The 17,173-nt window shown below is 44.1% G+C and overlaps 1 protein-coding gene across 3 annotated transcripts in view; it reads right to left on the bottom strand.

Moving 5' to 3' along the window:
• The window catches only part of KCNJ6 (potassium inwardly rectifying channel subfamily J member 6), a 148,549-nt gene that overhangs the window by 33,963 nt on the left and 97,413 nt on the right, over positions 1 to 17,173 (bottom strand). The window contains exon 1 of one of the 3 annotated variants that reach the window (XM_010411233.3): positions 1,013 to 1,165. The exons of the other annotated variants lie outside the window; for them this stretch is intronic. The gene's annotated coding sequence lies outside the window, so the exon portion shown is untranslated. Of the gene's footprint in view, positions 1 to 1,012; positions 1,166 to 17,173 lie in introns of those variants that run through there. 3 annotated transcript variants of the gene reach the window in all.

The following is a 17,173-nucleotide window of genomic DNA, read 5'->3' as shown; positions in this document are numbered from 1 at the left end:
TATTTAAATTCTGCAAGATGGGTTTAAGCAGATATTCCTTCCCCCCCTCACCCCTATTAGAGTTCAATGAATGAAATTTTTTATGCACCAAAAAAGATCTTATGGAGATAAAAGATATAAATGAGGGAATGGATTGACTTGGGGGTGAGCAGAGAAAATGAGCTATTGTTGAGTTATTCTTTTCCATCAATTGCATTGCTGTGGGGAAAGTATTAAATAAGTAGAAGGAGGTTTTTTATAAAAAAAAAGCCAATAGTTTTTAGAAAGAACCAATCTTCCTCTTGTTGAAGGACAGTTGTAATATCCATCAAGAGCAATTCATGCACACTTCCACAGAAAATCAATGTCTTGCTGATAATGAGACAGGGAATTGTGTGTCCTTCTCCCAGCAACGCAAAACCTATGGTACTTCAGATTTCATTTGAATTCACTGTGCCTGTGGCCTTTAATTCAAGTGTACCTTGTCCTCTAATGATCTGGGCTTTTTTTTCTTAAGTTTCCCAGCCTTTGGAGATAAATAGCTTCATTATGGTTGTGTGCCAGAGAAAAAAAAGAGTGTACTGAGGAGGAGAGTGGTTTAATCAAATGTCTTTAGCATGGAGGACATGGTGAGGTCTGGGGTAATTGTTGTTTTTAACCGAAATCCTTTTGTTTTCTGGGGCTTCTTCCTGCAGGAATATCAGCTCTTGAATTCCTAATTCTTTCCCTTCTGGCTAACTGCTGTCATTCTTCTGCCAGACTGTAAAGGGAAAAGTCTTTTGGTGGGTCTGTCCAGGTGCTTGACTCTGCATACAGAATCACAGATTGGTTTGGGTGGGAAGGGACCTGGAAAATCATCCAGTGCCACCCCTGCCATGGGCAGGGACACCTCCCACTGTCCCAGGCTGCTCCAAGCCCCAATGTCCAGCCTGGCCTTGGGCACTGCCAGGGATCCAGGGGCAGCCCCAGCTTCTCTGGGCACCCTGTGCTAGGGCTTCACCACCCTCCCAGGGATTTCTTCCCAATATCCCACCTAAAGAGCAGCACTGCTGTGATGTTGAACCAGTCCCTTACAGAGGGTTGCACAAGGGGCTGCTCTTGGTGGGTCAGTGTGGTTCTAGAAGCATTTTTCACTCTTAGAAATGTGTGCTGTGCAGCAGATCCTGTGTGGAGTCTCACAGCACCTGTAGCTTTTTCAAGATGTGCAGGTTCATCCCTGTAGAGAAAGATCACAGACCCTTGTAGAGTTTTAGGGGCGATCGAAATACCCAGGGGGAAAAAAAGGGTTGTAGCCTGGTTGTCCCTCCTCCTGATCTGCTCCTCTTTCAAAGAAAGACTCAAAGCCCTACAGTAGCACAGAATCTGAGAGCAATGCCACGTTATAAGGCTGTGCACCCCATCCCGTGTCACCTTTTCAGTTTGCTGCTCTGTCTCAGGAGAGCGTTATCGGGGCTGATGGCAGTGGCAGCTCTGGGAGCTGTGTCACAAGGCCCTCAGTTCTGAAGGAACTCCCCCAGCCAGTGACACTGTGCCTGCTTGCATTATCCCTGATGCAGGGTAATGCATGACAAAACACAGTCAAAAGGCATTGCAAGGCCCTTGTGAGGCAGACTGAAGCCAAAGCCAGAAAATTTGAAGTTAAGGCTTCCCACTTTATGTTCAACTCTCCGTTGTGCTTAAGGAAATTCCAGTCCACAGGAGTTATCATATCACTGCAGCAACAGAATCCTCAAGTAATTATGAACAACCTATGAAGGCTCTGGCTTTTGAGGCTTTATGTTAAACTACTAATGCTGATATAATGGGGTTCATTATCTTTCAGGCATTATGAATAATTTGCTTTCCCCTCCCAGTCAGAGCCTGGCATGGACCCAGAGACCATGAGTGGAAGAGTCCTGTTGGTTTTGAGAATATTCCTTCCTCCTGGCCCTGCTGTTGAAGGGAACCACATCCCAAACCTCCCTGTCTGAGCATCTCTTACCAGAAATTATCCTGGGAGGGGACCCAGGTGCTGATTTTATTCCTGGCAGCAGGAGGAACGTGAAGGGACATCCAGGGCTGCCCTCCCACCACACGGCTCCTGCTTTGCATGCAGAGTTTATCTCCTGTGGAAGTACTTTGAGCAGCAAAGCACCTTTTATTCACACAGCAAAGTTTTACTGATGCTTTCCAAACGCTTTGTGTGGGTTTGTGCATCACAACCAGCCTGACCTGTCTCTCACAGCACGAGGGAAGGGCCACATTTTGTCAAGTGTCCATAGGTTCTGTAGGAGCCAGGAGCTGCTGTCACAGTAAGTGGGATCAGGATGTGACACTTCCAAATTCGAAGGGTTTTTCTTAACCTGGAGAGGTTGTAGTTGAGCTAATTCTCATCTGGCTTTGTAAGGGGGCAGCTTTGGACAACCAAACCCAGTGTTTAACCAAAGTCTCTCCCATTACAGCATTTATTTGACACTCTTACAGACATTTCCATCTTCCTGGGGGCATCTGGCTGTTTATAAACTCTCCAGGCTCTTCCCAGTGCTGTCATTTCTCAACTCTCAGTCTCTTAGAGGAAAAATTAAGGTCAAGTTTTTTGTCTTTTTCTCTTTTTTTTTGCAAGATGCCCTTTCCTTCTTTCCCTCACCCAATCCTGCTATGAATGAATTCCTTTGTGGAGAGGTTTCTAGATCAGAATCATAGTTTGTTACCCTCTCCTGGACTGAGTTCTCACTCCAGAGTGAACCTTGGGAGCAGCAATTCCTGAAATATCACACACAGATATATATCACACAGAAATACGAGGTTGGAAGAGACCTCCAAGACCTTCGAGTCCAACCCATGCCCTAACACCTCAACTAGACTATGGCACCAAGTGCCATGCCCAGTCTGTTTTTAAACACATCCAGAGATGGTGACTCTACCACCTCCCTGGGTAGACCATTCCAGTACTTTATCATTCTTTCTGTGAACAACTTTTTCCTAACATCCAACCTCTACTTTCCTTGACGCAGCTGAGACAGTGTCCTCTTGTTCTGTCAGTTGCTGCCTGGTGGAAGAGACCAACCCCCGCCTGTCTACAGCCTCCTTTCAGGGAGTTGTAGAGAGCGATGAGGTCACCTCTGAGTCTCCTTTTCTCCAGGCTAAACAATCCCAGTTCCCTCAATTGTTCCTCACAGGGCTTGTGTTCCAAGCCCCTCACCAACCTTGTTGCCCTCCTCTGGACACACTCAAGCATCTCATCATCTTCCTGAACTGAGGGGCCCAGAACTGGACACAGCACTCGAGGGGTGGCCTCACCAGTGCCCAGTACAGGGGAAGAATGACCTCCCTGCTCCTGCTGGCCACACAGTTCCTAATGCAGGCCAGGATGCCATTGGTCTTCTTGGCCACCTGGGCACACTGCTGGCTCATGTTCAGTCGCTGTTGACCAGCACCCCCAGGTCCCTTTCTGCCCAGACACTGTCCAGCCACACCGTCCCCAGCTTGTAACGTTGTTGGGGATTTTTGTGGCCAAAATGCAGAACTCGGCACCTGGACTTATTAAACTTCATCCTGTTGGACTCTGCCCATCCATCCAATCGATCCAAGTCTCTCTGCAGAGCCCTCCTTCCTTCCAATAGATCGACACAAGCTCCCAGCTTAGTGTCATCTGCAAATTTACTAATGAAAGACTCAATAAGTGATCCAAAGATTATGCATCTGTGTGTTTCCATGGAAATGCTTGATGAATAAGTTTTAAACACATGGCAGGATCCCTGTTCACCACTGAGGCTGAGGCACAGCCACATACTGTCAGTGCCTTTGCCACAAAATACTTTAACTAATTATATTTTTACTTGGTATCAACCCAATTAACTTCTGCTGTTTATTCCATCCAATTTTCCTATTGGTTACATAATGGCTGTCATGGATCCAGGAACAGGGGAGTGAGTAGCAGCAGCCTCACTTGAGAGCTATTTTTGCTCTCTCTGCTTTTCTTCCTGACAAAAATATATACATATTATTAATCTGCACTGAAAAAGAGAAAAAAAGGTGTTTCTGAACTCTTCCTCCTCTCCCAGTAAACATTATGTTTGTTTGAACACAACAGCCAGGTAACAAGCCAATTTAAGGGATTCTATTCAAAGGATCTGCTTTGGTTACTCTCTTAGGCAAAACCTACAAGACATAGGAGATTTCAGTGATTTGTTTAATTTCCCAGCAAATGACAAGGAGTTCTCCTAAATAAGTCCCTGAATAGTTCACTTGTGTCCTGGCTGTGGCCAATTTAGCAAATTAAGTGTGCCCAGGCCTATTATTTAGCGTGGAGGGTAAGGAGGGTGCAGCCCACACTTGGATTATTGAACTCCAATTGTTTTCCAGGCAGGTTAGTGTCATACAATCTGCCAAACAGGAATAATCTGTGTCCTGAAATGGAGCCAGGAATTGTGTGTCCTCAGTTCTGCACTGGTCCAAACCATGCCAAGGGCTTTTCTAGAAATTTCACCCTGCAGGGGGTTGTGTGCCAGTGCTCAGAACATTTTATTTTCCAGTAAAATTGCAGCAAATGTTGTTATCATGTTCTTGTCTACTCCAAAGCAGCACTGGAAAGGCACAATCCCATTCTTCCATGCACATATTTTTATTTAGAGCCTGTAGAACAACACGAAACCAGTGTCAACAACAAAAGAGCTGTGCAGGACATGCTCTCTCTCTTTGAGGCTGTGAATGTAACACATCAATATAACCCTTAAGCAATCATTTTTTCATCAAAAATGTGATTTTTGGTGTATTTTGTAGATCTTGTTGTGCTGCTGTGCAAATGCAAAGCAAAAGGAGGAATGTAAAGGGCCTGCTTGTCCAATTTAAGTACTGGAAGCCTATTTTGGTTGTGTATGATCTGTAAAATAATGAGGAGTTTCAACAAAGAATATTGCAAATTATAACTGACCTTTCTGTAACAGAAGCTGACTCAGAAAGTTCTGTGGATGTTCCACTGTAATTTAGTGATTTTAACTCTCGTAACACAGTTGTGAACACTTTGTGTGCAGATTCATTGAAAATGCCCTGATTTCCAAAATCATTTACAATCTAAAAATCGCTCTCATGGGCTTTGCTGCATGTAGACAGATGTGTTGAGCAGACACTGCCATTCCTGTCTGCATTCCCCACTTCCTGCTGGGATGAGGGCCACTTTTAAGTGAAGCAGGTGTTTGCATCTCTAAGGTCCAAGTTTGACTTTTGGGAAGCCTTGAGTGTTTCAGCTCTCGTTTGCTGTGCTCCCAAACCTCCCTGGCACTGCATCCAGCTGTGGAGTATTTGGCAGTACCTGGTGGCTGTTTGGGTTCCCTCTGTGGGGTTGTTGGGCTTTGCACAGCACAAGGAATTTCTTGTAGCCTTCAACACCCTAAATCCAGGTAATTCTGTTTCTCCTCTTGCTGGCAATGGAAGAAGTCAGAGAAGGGAAGCAGAGATTTTGGAATGCTTTGCCTCATCTGTGGCTGGTTTTTGTTTCAGAGCTCTGCAAAATCTCGTTTGTGATGGGCACAGAGGGGCACAGGAACACAGGAATTCTGGGAATAGAGGGGGATTTGTCTGTGGGATGAGCCCAGCCAGATAATCCACACTGCAAGGAGCCATCATCACTCCAGATATGAGGAGAAAGAGTCTTGTTTAGAGAAAAAAGTGGAGCCTTTTATGATCAGCTAGCAACTGTAAGCAGTCATTATCACAGAACACAGATCCTTTTTCCTGAAAAAGAAAGGAATTAGGATCTGGTCCTGCACTGTTGAAATCAATGCAAGATTGTCTATTCACTCAGCTGGAAGCATTGCTAGGCCTCGCTTTGAGAGGTTGGAGTGCTCAATAAACACTGACTTGGCAAATCTCTTCAGGACCCAAATTACTTCTTTGCACCCATGGAATCATAAATCTAATTTCAGAGGGAGCATGTGTGTGACTGAGGTTTATTTCAGCAGCAGCTTTCACTAAAAAGGACACGAGATGAGATATATTTATGATTAGAAAAGAGACTGTAGAGATGATACTTTGTTTTTTCACATTACCTGCTTCATCACTGCCTTCCAATCCCACTTGATAAAAATAATGTTCTACTATTTTCATTTCTTTTAAGCCTGTACAGCTGCAAGAAATCAGTCTGAGTAACACTTTGTGTCTCTGCAGCACAAACATTTCCATTCACTTCTGATTCTTGGCCCTTTTATTGTGGAGGGTGGAAAATGAAGCTGGTAACTGAAATTGAAAAACACGACTCCATTTTTGGTAGTCATTTGACCTTGTAGTTTTTGTCTTGGATTCTAACCAACTTCATTGCAGAATTTACCACTGAAGGCTCCAGAATGCTGTTTTTACATCTGCTTTGCTAAATTTATCTTCATTTGAATCACGGGGAAGCCAAACAGCCCTGGCTTGGCAACATTTATGGGGCAATGTAAAAAGGCTGCACGTTGTGAACCTGCAAAGATGTGCAGACACAGTTCATTATAAACATCTTCAGCCTTTCCTGAGGCTGTGGGTCCCAAACTGGATGATGAAACTTGTTTGCTACCTGAAGTCTGAGCTCTTGGAGTCAGTGTTTATTCAGAGCCATCTCTACTGCCTGGCACTGAACACAGATCTCTGGAATAAGGAGACATTTCCTGTCTGATTAGTCTTTTACCAGGTCTTTGGCTCCCAGAAAAGCTTAAGCTGGAGCTTCAGAGCAGGTATTTCTGTGTCCAGGGCCAGGTTGGACAGGGTTTGGAGCAACCTGGTCTAGGGGAAGGTTCCCTGCCCATGGAACTGGATGATCTTTAAGGCCCCTACCAACCCAAACCATTCTGTGATTCCATGATTCTGTAATGTCCTTGTCCTATCCACAACCTTAGAGCCCTGTTTCATCTGAGAAGGTGACAAAGCAGAGAAAAAGCCTTTTTTACACTTGAAAAACGCTCAATATTGTCAGTGCTGCTGCCAGCAAGGCAGCAAGGGCAGCAGCAGAGACAGCCCAGGTGTCCCAACCTGAACTGTGCCACCCAGCAACACCAGAGCTGGGCTCTTCTCTGGTATTTCCATGTGCCAAACGAGTGCCAGGTGCTGCCAGAGGGATAACAGGGATCACTGAGCATGGTGCTGACAGGCCTCAGCAGCTGCAAATCCTGGCCACACATTTGCCTCCTGGTGCCTCTAAGTCAGACGTGTTCCCTGACTTGCTGCAAGGTGTCCTTGTCTGATGTGACCCCTGAGACTTCTTTTTCCAGTTACTCAACCCCAGTTATTCCTGCCAGTTGCTATCACATGTCCAGATACCAAAATTTTTGTACTATTGCACTATTTCTTCAGAGGTTTACTAAGAACCAAGCTTTTCTTCTCTGTGGGGTGTACCAGGAAAAGGAGAAAGCATGAAAGACCTGTATTGACCTTATTGTTACCAGCTTTAAACTGTGTTTATATGCTTTAATTGCTAAAAATAATCAATCAATTAATTCAAAATCTGCTTAAATCAGTGAATATTCTGGGTTGCAAGGAACCTCTAAAGGTTTCAATGCGCTGCTCAACACAGAACCAACTTCCATGGAGTGCCCAGGGAGGTTTGGAGTTCCCATCCCTGGAGGTGTCCAAGGAAGGCCTGGATGTGGCACTCAGTGCTCTGGGCTGGGGACAAGGTGGGCATCGGGCACAGCTGGGATTTCTTGGAGGCCTTTTCCAACCTCAGGGATTCTGATTCTCTGAAAATTGGGTTACTCTGCTCTGGGTCGAGGTTGGGAGTGTCCACAGCCTCTCTGGGCCCTGTCTCAGCACTTTCTCTCTCACATTGAGGACTTCTTTTTGCTTTGTTTGCATCCTGTTGGAATTCCCTTCCCTGCATCTTGTGTCCATTGCTCTTTGTTCTTCCCCCTGCACCTCTGAGAAAGGAGGACTTCATCTTCTCTTCAGCTTCTTTTTCAAATCTGAGCTCAGCCTTCCAGAGAAGTTGAGGGCTGGTTAAATGCTGATTCCTCCATGTATTCTCTTTACTGATTACATGGAAAAAGAGTATTCCCAACTTTTGTGAGACAAGATTCTCCAGATTTTTTCCCCATTAAAATTTTCCCAGATGAAAACTCTGGGAACAAAAATGAGCTGATCAGCTGAGCTATTTTGTGTAGATAATTCTGACCCAAATATTTCATATGGATAAGCCTGACTCATTTAATTCTGCACTTGTGATATCTCTGATACCTGGGGTGTTCTCCTGGTTGCTCTGGAAGCGTAAATAGGAGTTTGGCTGCCCTGTCCAGTGGTGATTGCACTGCTAATTTAGCAAACTGATTGTTTTGGCTTTGGCCCAATTAGTGCTCTGAGAAAATACCTGGGAAGGGTTTGGGAGACAGGATGTGCTCCCATTCAGCAGCATGGATGAGACTGAATGGGATTTGGCTTTTTTCACTCTTATCTGCCAACACCATTCCACCTTTGCTCCCTCAGACACCTCCACAGGCTCCCATCTCACCCCTGCTTAAAGCAACACAAACCCCTGGTCTGCAACACAGACCTCACCTTGTTCCAGAGAAATTGAAGAGGAAAAAGGTCACTATTAATAAACAAGTTATGCCCTAAACCCAAGAGAAAGTCCCCACAAGACTCAGGGCCAGGTGCTCTGCAGCAGGGCATCCTGTACTGCTTGGTCTCAAGGCTGCAGAACAATTCCTGCTTTTATTTAACATTGGAGATGGAGTCAGCTTGCTGGTGGGGCTGGTGCATGTTCCAGCACGGGAAAAGCTTGGAAATCAAGGCAGGCAGCTTGTCAAAGTCTGTCTGTCCAGTTAGCTCATGAGAGAGGAGAGAAATGCACTCTCTCAGAAGAGCTGTTGTCACCAATTTTCACGTTGGCAGGAAAAGGCAGCCCCTCTCTCCTTGCTGTTTCCTATCCCAACTCAGTTCCTGTCCTTTTTTCCCTCCCCTCCCTGAAGTCAGGGTGTTTTCACTTGAATCTTCATCCTTGGCATAGCCAAATTCAGTATTTTCCTGCATTGCTGAACAACCTTGAGGCAGCCTTGTGCCTGAATATTCATAGAGCTCCTTGGGCAGGTGCTGGAACCACCTTGACTGCTGCACAACACACTCTGACAGCTTCTTTGCTTTGATCAATGAACTCTCATAAATATAAGGCAGAGGAATGATGGAGAGGAATATTTTTGGTCAGAAGGAAGGACTTGATTCAATCAAGATGCTGAAGCAGTCGAGTGAAACCCATAACTTATGCAATGGTCTAAGGCTGCAGACCAAGGCCAAGAGCTTCTAGCACTTTCCTACCAGGAGCAGAAGACTTCATATGATGGTAGAGAGCTTGGATCTGATCAATTTAAGCTGAGAGGATCCCAGATGACTTTGAGAGTGTTCACTTTTGCTCTGCAAAACATTGTCTGCACTGAATTACCTTTCCCGAGGTCAGGGTGGTCACTGGCTGGGGAAAGCTCTGGCATTGGCACCCTGGGTCGGGTGTGGGTTTGCTACAGTGCAAAGCAAATATTTACACACTCCTGACTGTACTTTGACACTGATTTTTCAGCTTCCTTGGGCAGCAAAATTTTGGGAGAACAGCGCAAATCCCACTGGTAAAGAGATGTGTTTGGGTTATGAAGAACTGTCAATTGCTCTGGGTTTTTTTCCCCAAAAATTATGAACTACAGGGGACAGAATGACTTTGAAGCACAGATATGTGATTCCTCCTGCCTTCCAATTCTTGAAAGAAAAATGAAAAAATGCCAGAAACTTCCCTCCTGAAATGATTTTCTTTTCCTCACTCAGTTTCCATCCAAACTTGCTGCCCCCAGGTCACAGATGTTGCCCAAGCATATTGGTTTTCTTGCTGCTATTACTGTTGCACAAAGCTAAAGAAGGGGTTGAAAAGACTGGAAAAATTGAAACAGGCAGAAATTATAATTATTTTTTTTAATCTGGTAATGGAGATTTCTTTCTTGACAACTTCCCTGCAGTCAAAGGAGGATTTTGATGGCTTTTGCCTCTATTTCAGGTGAGCTTCTATTTCCTGCTCCTCCTTTACAAAAATCATGCAGGATTTTAATTTTTATGCACTTGAGGAGAAAAACTACTGAAATGTTTCACATGGATGCCAGGGAAACAACATTTCTGTGGCTGCTGCTGTCCCTCTTGGTGGTGACTTGGTGGATGTGCACAGATTTCTGCTGGTTAAGTGTTGGCTCATTTGGCCTAAGATACAAACCCAAACTCTGCCATCCAAATGTTGCCTCAAATAATATCTCAGGGGCCAGGCAATTACCCCTCTTAAAATGAGTTTATCTCAACAGCTCTCATGTTCTTTCCATGCTGCTCCTTAACCATTTTTGCAGGTGATACTGGGATTTTGGCTGCTTTCTTTAAGCTAAATAATTAGGCCATCACTGCCTTCATCCCTTTTCCCTGCCAAAAAAAGTCACAGTGAAATACAAAGACCTTGTTTCTTGCTGATGATTTCCCCTTTTGTGCAGTTTATAGACTGAAGGAAAAAAAAAAAAAAACCAAACTGAGAAATCAGGCTGGAAGTGGTATCTAGAAAAAAGAAATTTTTTAAAACCTCCTTAATTTCAGCTGAGTCAATGTTTTGTTTCAGGCTGTGGTGTTTTGATAACCTGGAACCGGTAAGTTCAGAATGGTACTTTAGCAATGTTTCCTAAGGAAATGAGCCTTATCCATCACCCTGTCTGGCCTCCTCTGAATCACTTTTGAAACTGTGGTTGGTATTTAGGCTTTTAGATCTCTTTCAGATCTTCAGTGAGATTTTGGAGCCCTCAGAAATACTAAATTCCTACCAAAGTCATGAAAACAGGCTGAGTTAACCACACCGTTGGACGCCAAGAAATCCATCTCTACAAGAGCGAGCTACAAGAAATGTTTCTTTTGTTTCCATAAATGCTGCTGCTCCCAAAGCTCCAGTCAAATATTTTTTTAACTCACTATTCCACTCCATGTCCCTGAGAAGTCTCTTCAAAAGGAGAAACCCCTGCTCCTGCTTTGTGTGCTTGGATTTTCCCGGCTGCATCTGCCTGATCCTCATTTTCCATACAGGGGCTTCCACCTTCAACAACAGCTCAGTTTAGGTCAGACTTTGGGGGTTTGTCCACAAAACAATTGAAGTGCAAGAAAATAAAGCTGGCTCAACTCGTGCTTTTTATTTTTAAGTAAAAGGTTGAGTAAACATATGTTTGGTTTCAATCCAGATTTTTGCTTACTTTTGTTTAATCTGAATGAAAAACCTCATATTTTTTCTGCAATGAGCATCAGCTCCACAGGATTTTATACCCATTTTACACATAAGAAGTTGTTCAAAGATGTATTCAGGCAGGGACTATGTCAGCCCCAACAAGAGTAGAAATAGAAGTTAAAACCACCAAAAAAAAAAAAAAAAAAAAAAAAAAAAAAAAATCTTTCCATGCTAACAAATAGCAATATTTTGTCTTGAAATAAGCAATTCAGTGGTGTCTAAATTACCATTTACTGTGCTAGTTCACTTAAGCTACATAATAAAGTAAATAGGTCTATAAATTTGTTTGAAAAAATCTCAAAGGAGTTGCTGTGAAATTGCTATAATTGCTCTAATTGCCATTATCTTTTTCTATACGGATATAAGCAGAGAAAAAAAAAGAATTAGAAGCAAGGAAACATTTTTTGTAAATTGAATTTGATTTGACCAACAGCATTTTCCAAAATATTTTATAAGGGAAAATACATTGAATGTCAGGCTTTCAAAAAGGTGCTATTTTGGGTGCAAAATGCTGAAGTTTTGGTGCTTTTAACAACAGTTTCATAATTCAGATTTGCACTTCTTTTTCACAGTAATATTTTACACAACTTTAGGAAACAAAGTTGTTCAGAAGGACTAAATAAACTCAGAATGGAGGGATTATATGAAAAACTCTGTAATCCCTATTTTGGGTGAAGTAGGGATTTTCTGCTTGTTTTTCTTACTTTGCTAAAAAGTATAAAAGACTTTTTGATTGCCCTTGATTTTTCCTGTAGGTTTTTCTAATCTGGCTAAAAATAATCCATCATTCCCCAGGATTTTTCCATGCACGAGTCACCAGTTTCCTCTCTAAAAATAAGGTCCTTTGAGGGCTAACTGAAACCTTTTGGAAAAAGTAGAAAGACTTGGCAGTGCTGGACTCTCCCGTTATCCCAGATTGCAACATCCAATTTCTTGCATCTATCTGAGGGAGTCTTGATGGCCTTTGATTCTGGGTGGCTGAATGGAGAGTTTAACATAAAAATGAAGTGATATTGTGGAATTATGTTTTATTTCTGTGGATGGATCTCACCAGAACAGGCTGCACTGGTGTTATTTTTTTTAAAGAACTGAGATTTTTGATGGTACATTCAGCCTGTAAAGCCCATCCACCCTTACTGGAGCTGGCAAAGCTCAGCAGCAGCACAAATAATTCAAAGCTTTCGTAGCCTTCAGATCTTGAGAGAAAAAGGGGAGTTTCTGCTCTTTCCATCTCTCCTGAGATGTGTAGGGAAAGTGAAATGAGGGAGCTGCCTTTCAGGGATGTGGCCATGGACAGCAGAAATACAGATTGGTCTTGTTAGAGCTGCTACGTGAGACAAGGAATTAGTGCTGCACTAAAATGTGAATTTCGTGTCTTAATTAGACAGGTACAGACTCACTTAAAGAAGTAGTTGGTAAAGGAGCTGACCTTTCAATGAGAAAACAGTAAACAAAAGTATTGAGCCCACGGAGGGCAGCTTTTGATAAATGAATCGACTGGTAACGAGAACACGCTTCTTGTGCATCCAAACCCAAAATTAAATGGAGAACTCAGGTGGTAAAAATAGACATTGGCTGCTTCAGAGCAGCTTTCAGTGCATGAAATAAGGTTTGAACATTTGCAAACAAATTAGCCTGTGTGTTGGGAAGGTTTCTGGTTTTCTTCTTTTTAAAGATTACTCACTAGACCATTTTTTGATAACCCAAAGGCCCATCCATGAGGTGGAGGCCAGTGGCACAAGGGAAATGCTTTGCCAGGAATGATCACAGAATCCCAGAATCTCTGAGGCTGGAAAAGACTTCCAAGGACATCAAGTCCCAGCTGTGCCCGATGCCCACCTTGTCCCCAGCCCAGAGCACTGAGTGCCACCTCCAGCCCTTCCTGGGACACCTCCAGGGATGGGCACTCCAAACCTCCCTGGGCAGCCCCTGCCAAGGCCTGACCACCCTTTCGAGGAAGAAATTCCTCCTGACGTTCCACCTGAAGGGACTGATGGGGTTTTCTGCCCTCTCTGGTGCCCAAGCACCATGAGAGCCCACCTGACTGGTGTGAAGGTGGGACTGGCAGCTTTGTAGACACTCAGACTTTCTCAATATGGACAAGTTGCAAGTGAGGTCTTCTAGATGAGACCATGTTCCATGGCAGAAGGGCACCTGGTGTGATTTTTAGTGACATGGCAAAAGCTTTAAAGGGCCTTCCCTGGAGGTCTAGTTGTGCTATCCTGGTGTGCATTGAAGCATCAGAGGCCATGGATGTGTGGGAAAGAAATGAGGATGTTGGAATGTCCAAGATGTAGGGGAATGGTGGGCTGAGTGAAATATTTGGGATTGGCATGTGTGTGTTTTAGCAGGGAGAAAGAGAAAGTGAAGAGAAGCAGTTGGTGAGGAAGGAGGAAGGAGGAAGGAGGAAGGAAGAAGGAAGAAGGAAGAAGGAAGAAGGAGGAAGGAGGAAGGAGGAAGGAAAAAGGAAGAAGGAAGGAGGAAGGAAAAATGAAGGAGGAAGGAGGAAGGAGGAAGGAAGGAGGCACTACAGCAACAGAGAGAAGGGACTGTATTTGTACTTGAGGGGTGACAGGACAGAATTTGCAGGATCCAGCCTTGTGTGAGTTTGTTCATAGGGTGAGATAGATTGTATGGTGTTACCCAGAGTATTTGTGTTTAATTCCTTTTAAATCTGGTGGCAAAACTTTGAGCTGTAACTTCCTTCTCTTTGTCCAGGATGAAGTTTTCCAGGCCAGGTTGGATGGAGCTTGGAGCAACCCAGTCTAGTGGAACAGGCCATCAAACAGATGCTAAGGAAAGCCTGGAATATTCAGCCTAAAGAGGGTGAAGGCCAAAAGGGTTGACATGGGTGGAGAGTGGAAAACCCCATGGATCTCACACAACGAATTAGGTTTTAAAACAGCTGAATTTTTTTGGTTTTAAAATAAGTAAGTTTTCCTTTAACAGCAGGTCGTGGCTTCCAAAGCTTGTTGCCCCTGGGAGGATGTGGATTTGGACAGTATCAGGGAATCTAGAAGTTTGGCAAACCCACTGAATCCCAGAATGGCCTGGGTTGGAAGGGACCTTAAATATCATCCAGAGCCACCCCTGCCATGGGCAGGGACACCTCCCACTGTCCCAGGCTGCTCCCAGCCCCAATGTCCAGCCTGGCCTTGGGCACTGCCAGGGATCCAGGGGCAGCCACAGCTGCTCTGGGCACCCTGTGCCAGGGCCTGCCCACCCTCCCAGGGAACAATTTAATCCTAATATCCAATCTAACCCTGACCTCATTTGGCTTAAAGCATAGAAAAGGTCTTTGAATAGACAGGGTTAGACCCTCCAAGGGCTCTAATGCCAAGTTACACAGGAATAAGTGGGAAATAGACCCCCAGGCTCATGTGCTCCCCTGTCAGGGCATGGGAGAGCACTTTTTACATTTTTTTATATTTTTCCCACTGTCCAATACACACATTTCTCTTTTTGAAGCCATGGACACATTCTCTGAGGCTCACAGGGGGTCCATAAGGAGTGGACAGAAGCTAAGAAAGATATTTTGCCTCTCTTCTGAGAGAATGTTGTTCATGTAAATACTGTGATCAGTTGGCACCAGAGATGATTTGGCCCTAATTCTGTGCTAAAAAAACAATTTCTGAGTTCAAATATAGAGTCTTACATTTATTTTTTTCCTAGCCTTGCTAGTTTCCAAGGAGATCTAACCATGTAGATTGTCTGCAAAGGTGGTAATTAGCCAGCAACGAACAAGATGGACACAAAGAACTTATTGGCAAAAATCAAAATTTCCCAGCAGTTCTATCAGAGCATTCTGATCAGTTCTTTTCAGACATCCTAATTTGCCTCACACCATGGTTTTGTAAACAACTGGCTTTCAGATCAGTGCTTGAGCAGAAAAATGGAAAATGTCCTCAGATGGATGCAGATGGGATTTTTTTTCATGATCTCTGGCTATTAAAAATAAGATCCAACAAATTCTACTGCCTATAAATAATAACTGTTGGGGTTTATAGCCCAGGGCTCAGAAAAAATGACAAAGGGAGGAGCAAAGTCCGTGTATAAAACATGTTCCCCTTTTTATGCAAGACAGACTTGGAGTGAGAAACCTTTGTTTCACCTTTGGAGTAAAGCAAAGAGAGGAATTGAACTTGGGCTGTCTTTTTTACTTGACAGGAGTGAGGAAGGGTGAAGGAGAGGTAGGAACGGTCTTTACTCTCACTGACTCTCTTGGGAATATCACCTGAATTTCTTTATTAATCTAACCCGCCAATGTAACACTATTTCACTATATAATACCCATATTTTCCTCCTTAGAAAAGGTGCTGTTTAGTTGAAAAATATTTACCTAGTTTGATGAAAATATACAGATTTTAAGCTAGAATATTATGTTCAGCAAATAAACCATTTTCTGTTAAATTTCCCCATAGTCTCTGTCACAGTGTAACTTTCAGGCACACCTGGAGTCATGTTAAAGGAGAAGCTTTAGAAAATAAGTCCTTTGCAATATCAATAGTGGAAGGGTCAGTGTGGCTGAGAGTTACCTGGACACAGCCTGTGTGGAGAAAAGTGGGAAACCTTCCAGTTTATAGCAGGATTGTCCCTTTGGGAAGTTGGAGTGAGGCGGGGTTGCTCTCTTCTGCCGTGTCCCAAGGGAAAGGAGGAGAGGAAATGGCCTCAAATGGCACCAGGGGAGGCTCAGGTTGGAGATTATAAAAAACAATTTCCCTGGAAGAGTGGTGAGGCCTTGGGATGAGCTGCCCAGGGAGTGCTGGAGTCACTGTCTCTGGGAGTGCTCAGGAGGAGTCTGGATGTGGCCCTTGGGGACAGGCTTTGGGGTGCTGCTGGTGCTGCTGGGGTGGCACTGGGTGATCCTGAAGGGCTCTTGATGATTCTGTGATTCTGTGATCATTATTATGATTTTCAAAAGGCCTGGATGGAGTTTTCGACCTTGTTTCTGACTTTCACACCTCCATGTATCCCAAAATGGATCTCCTTTGCGTTAACAAATGGATATTTATTTCCATCTACACAGAATATGTGGGAGTCATGTGTGAAATGAATAGTGAGGACCTGAGGTGTGTGGAACACAAAACAAGGAATGTGCATTCAGGAGGAGTGGGGGAGATGCACAGAAACCTCTCTTTTTTTTTTTTTTCCTGTATACAAACACAATTTTTTTCCATTGGATACTGAGCTCTGAAATGGTGACTAAACTCTTTATTTCGGGGCTGTTACTCCTCCTCCAGCTTGTGAGACTGGTATTTTGTACTGTACATGGAGCTGCATCAGAGACATTTTTATCTGATGCTTCCTCGAGCCGGCAACAGGGAGCAGCAGCAGAACAAACATTTCCCTCTGGCTGCTGGACACAGCCCCGGATCTACTGTTTCCCTCTGGAGCCCAAGAAGGCAGTGAGTTTGTAAATCAGGATTTGTGTTGGAAGCTCAAATGATCAGCAGCACCAAAGTGAAGTGGAGAAAGCATTATTTTATATAATCACAGCCTCCATCAGTGGAGGGGGTTGGAGGGAGAGAGTAGGATTTACCTGCTCACATTCATAGCACTGGGAAGGTGGCCTGGATAGAGAGGTTTTTCCCTCTCTTTACACTTCTGCTAGTGTTGGAATAAAAAAGATAACGGCCTAAGAACTTTCTGTGGATTGTTATGTAATAAGATATTGGGCTCCTCACATTTCTCATTCTTGTACATGTACAAGGACTCTCAAGAGAGCTTCAGCAGACGGTCCCCAACAAGATTCTCTGAGTTTTGATAAATTTGGGATTGAGAACAAAGAGAATTCCTGCTGCACGGGCATCTAGGCCTTCCAGGGTCTTAGAGATCGCCTCTAAAAGAGAGAGTCACTTATGGACCTTCAGAGTTGCAGGATGGGTCAGGCTGGAAGGGACCACAGAGGGTCACTGGTGCCACCTCCCTGCTCCAGCAGGGCCATCCCAGAGCACAGGGCACAGGGCTGTG

The sequence above is a fragment of the Corvus cornix genome, chromosome 1 (assembly GCF_000738735.6).
Source record: "Corvus cornix cornix isolate S_Up_H32 chromosome 1, ASM73873v5, whole genome shotgun sequence".
Classification (NCBI taxonomy): Eukaryota; Metazoa; Chordata; class Aves; order Passeriformes; family Corvidae; genus Corvus; species Corvus cornix.
This window is presented reverse-complemented; position numbering and strand designations above follow the sequence as displayed.